We start from the raw sequence: 4,539 nt of genomic DNA on the forward strand, positions 1-4,539 counted from the left end.
AAACTTGTATACCAATTGGAGGAAAGAAACACAGCATAATTTTAACAAAGAATAATTGTATGGAGAAACTACCAGTGCTGCCTTGGGAACTGGGTACAGGCTTCAGAGAGAGGACCACAGATTTGAGATACATTTTGGAGTTTAAATTGGTGTTGACCAGAGCTAGGAAAGGAAGTGCAAAAACTTGGAATTATGAACACTTTGAAATTGGGAGGTTTGGGGTGAAGGCCAGGATAGAGACTTCAGGCAGCCAGGAATAGCATAAGACATTGTGGGTAGAGGAGAAGAATTAGATTCAGAATTTGGGAGAAAATGCCAAAAGGAGAAAAGGATAGGGGAAGATTATAAGACAGTCTGTGACTATTTTAGATTTTTGCCACTGAGGGCTTATTTTAAGAGGCAAAGAAACAAGGCAGTTGGGATTTGGGATAATTTGGAAGGAATTAGAGTATGAATAATAGAACTGACAGTACATGAATCATCATTACTTTTAATCAACCTTTCTCCCAGTTGCCTAGGATTTGCATTGTTTGTTACACGTAAAAATGATGAAAAGTGCAGAAGTCCTGGTTCTTTTGTTAACTGCTTGCAAGTACCCTGCACTCCCAGGGATCCATTTCTTCATATTTCACTGGAAAGCCCAGGAAAAGATGATCCTTAAGATCTCTTTTAGTTCTACGGGCTATGGTTATTTTTAGGTCTTGGATGAATTGTGCTGTGTGTTGCCCTATCTAAATAGATACAATCTCCTCCTACTTGGAGCACAAGCATCACCAGAACACTGGCATCAAAGAATTCAGGGGCTTATTATTTTAAATTTTAAAAATAACTTTGCTTCCTCATTACAAAAATAATACATGTTCATTACAGAAAAATTAGAAAAAAATTGTGAAATATCACAACCCCTACCTGCTCAGACACAACCACAGCTAATACTTGGTATATACGAGTATATATAACCTTATTGAGAATACTATTATTTCAGGTAAGACCGTATTTAATTAATAGTGAATTATTCTCTACTAGAAAAAGCTGCTTGTTTGCTTCTTCAAGAGCCGGGAGACCCTTTCCGGTGGTGTTGACCTCCCCATAAAAACACGCCTCTCGCTAAGGATCTCCTTCATCTCTCTCCAGAGGAGGAGAAGAGGAAACACTAGAAGAAGCGCCTGGTGCAGAGCCCCAATTCCTACTTCATGGATGTGAAATGCCCAGGATGCTATAAAATCACCACCATCTTTAGCCATGCACAAACAGCAGTTTTGTGTGTTGGCTGCTCCACGGTTCTCTGTCAGCCTACAGGAGGAAAAGCAAGGCTTACAGAAGGCTGCTCCTTCAGAAGGAAGCAGCACTAAAGCTCCCTGAGTCAAGGAACCATCCCAATAAACACATTTTGGATAAAATAGAATAAAATAAAAAAAAAAGAGCCAGGAGATTTTCACACAAAGAACTACTGAGCATTTCATGAGCTCAGCAAATCCAGGCAGATTTCATTCTTCCTAGAAAGTCAATCAACATATAATAAGAGCTAATAGAATTACAACTCAATAAAATGTCTTCCCTGTGACTTCAGATTAACACTTTCTTAAAGTCTTTTTAACAAACATTAATAGGAGTTATGATTTATGGTGCATATACCATGTGTCAGGCACTGTACAAGGTACTTTTTCTATACTATCTGTGAACCTCACAGTAATACCTGAGGGCAGGTATTTTGATCCCAATTTTACAGATAAGATTTCAGAGGCTTGGAAACGTCAATAGAGTTTATTATACTGGCATTGCTAGCAAAGAGCAGAGCCAAGATTTGGATCCCAAACTGACTAGTGCTGAATGTCACCTTCTTACCACGACACCAGCATTTATACTTTCAGGAAAGAAGCTTCTATAAGTTAATTTAATGCTTAACTTATTAATCTTATTTGGGCACTACGAATACGTTTTTCACTGACAGACCGTCAGTCACATTACCCTAGAGAAAAAGGGAAAAAATAAATGAGGAAACCTAGGAACCATTCCCTGATCTAAGTTTTTTTCTCTATTCAGTACAATTTAAACAACCAGTGACCAGTAGGTACATTTCATCCAAGTTCACGGAATCCTTGAATAATAGAGAATAAAAATACCAGAAGTCCTTTTTGTCTTTATAATCTCAAGTACAAACAGAAACTGATTTATGGTGAAGTTAATATAGTGCCACCTAAAAAGCCCCTGTGTCTAGACCCATTCCAAAACCTTTGGAGGTCCCGAACAATGTGTTTATATAATCATAAGCTTTTTGCAAAATTTACAAAAAAGAAAACAAGATGTACCTGCTATTGGTTAAGATTTTGTCTCCTTCCACTTTAGCTTGCCCTGTTTCATGTTGTGTACTGCTGAGTGATATTGGAGTAGCAGCAGACTTTTCTCATATTCAGTTAACTAGATGAGTTTGGAATGCACCAAAAGTTGTGTAATGTAGTGATTCTCAACTGGGTGCGATTTTGACCCCAGAAGGTATTTGACAATGTCTGGAGACACTTTTGGGTGTTACAGCTGGGGTGGGGAGTAGGAGTGTTACTGGCATATACAGGCCAGAGAGGCTTCCAAACACCTGGAATTCAAAGAATGCCCCCTGTTACCAACAAACATTTACTGGGCCCAAAATATCAGTAGTGCCAAGGTTGAGAAATCTTGGTTCAATGGAATACATTTTTGTGGTTTGCAATCACTTTCAAGTATAGTGAAGTTATTCCCGGTTGTCCTAGTGGAGAAATGGCTTCCATGAATGTTCTGTGCTGATTCCCCTAGGGGCATGACATGAAGCCAGAAGACAGAGATTGTATCGCTATATGAATGGCTCTAGAGTGAATGACACTAGAAGTATATAGATATGGAGGAGAAAAAAGATTTGAAATTTATGGAGCCAGAAGCTAGTCTGAGATCATTTTTCCAAATATCGAACATTTAAAGGGGATGATATCCATTCAAAATAGAAGTCCTTTTCTATTAGAAACATACTCAGTATTGCAACATATACTGTTATAAATGCTGTATAAAATTTTTGATGAGAATTATACATAATGGAGTTTATAGAACTCCTCAGATTGTAGGGCACATATCTGAAGCAGTACTCCAAACACTATGTATGTTTTAAAGTCACCCATTTTACTCATCCCAATAGCGGGACATATTGGCACGACATTATCAACCATAAATTGTGGGGCTGACATAAAGCTTTCTAAATTAGTATTAATTTAAAACTCATTTGATCTTCTGTAGTATAAGACAAAATGTAATATCTCTCCACTCCATTTATAGAAAATATAGGTAGGAACAGTCATGGAAAGAGATGATGAAGAAAAAAAAGTATACCAGGCAGTTGATTAATAGAATTGTTGTTTTTCTTGAATTTTTATGATTTTTATTTTGTCAGCTTTTTAAAATATGTAATTTATTGTGATTTTTAAATCATTTTAAATATTCACATTTTATTTTCATACAATGTACTGAATTGGTATATCTTTTATCTCTTTAAAGACAATATTTGCTTTCTGCTCATGGCTCATTTCAGAAAGCAGACAGTCTGAAAAGTCCATTTTTTTCCTTCTTCTGCTCTGTCTTACTAGGACTGAAATATTCTTTTCCATTTCCCTTATTTAATGGGAAATGAAGATGCAAAAAAGAGAAAACCCCATTTCCTCTGTGAAATCTGCTGCCCTAAAGTCACTAACATAATTTATGGATTCTAGCCACGCTTGCATTCCTTGCCATACCAATAAAGTTTATTGAAATAGGAATTGGAATTAAAAAGCTTCAACCAAAGAGGCAATTCAGGGGGCAGAAAAAAATGTATAAGTTGGTTATACCCAAATAAGAATGCTGCTCTATCTTTAGCCGGAATGTAATGCAAGTTAGTAAAAGCCAGTTTGTTTTCTTTTTTAATCGAAGTTAATCATGTTAACATTGAGGAAAATTTTCATTGTTATTTAATATTTTGTGATCTAAGACTTGTCATTTCATATTAGAATGAGGGTCCAAGAAAAATAACGTTTTGCTATATGGTTCAGAGTTCTAGGGCTTTAAGGTTTAGAGAGAATGTGACAAAAAAATATCTCTGGCAAGGCTAAAATTACTAGTCAGGGTGAACATTATAAAAATGTAAGTAAAAATGCATTTAAAACTGATATGAGTGCATTGAATTGGTTGAAACGTAAAATCCCACAGAGAAGTATTTGTGGATTGCTGCAGGAAATCTACATTAAAGGACATTATTTCGTGCAGAGAGAATCTTACTGAAATTATAAAGTACTCCTATGGCAAAAAGGAAAGAACAACCCACAGCTTTAGAGCAGCAGTCAGGGTAACAGCACACATCTCAAAATAAATCCCTCACACTTTCAGAGGAATAACTCCTGCTAATCAAATGTCTCAAAACATCTGTGCACTACCTGAAGTTGCCTGAACTTTCTGGTCGAAGAGACAGACACGTAGGTTGCAATAGGGCATAATAGTATTTCAGGGATGCTGCTATTGAAGCATTTGTAATTTCATTCAGTCTTA

The 4,539-nt window shown here is 36.5% G+C and overlaps 1 pseudogene; it reads left to right on the forward strand.

The window, feature by feature from the left end:
• Nucleotides 1–1,088: 1,088 nt before the first annotated feature.
• LOC117020691 (40S ribosomal protein S27-like) lies at nt 1,089–1,352 on the forward strand (annotated as a pseudogene).
• The last annotated feature ends 3,187 nt before the right edge of the window (nt 1,353–4,539 follow it).

Source organism: Rhinolophus ferrumequinum, chromosome 3 (genome assembly GCF_004115265.2).
Source record: "Rhinolophus ferrumequinum isolate MPI-CBG mRhiFer1 chromosome 3, mRhiFer1_v1.p, whole genome shotgun sequence".
NCBI lineage: Eukaryota > Metazoa > Chordata > Mammalia > Chiroptera > Rhinolophidae > Rhinolophus > Rhinolophus ferrumequinum.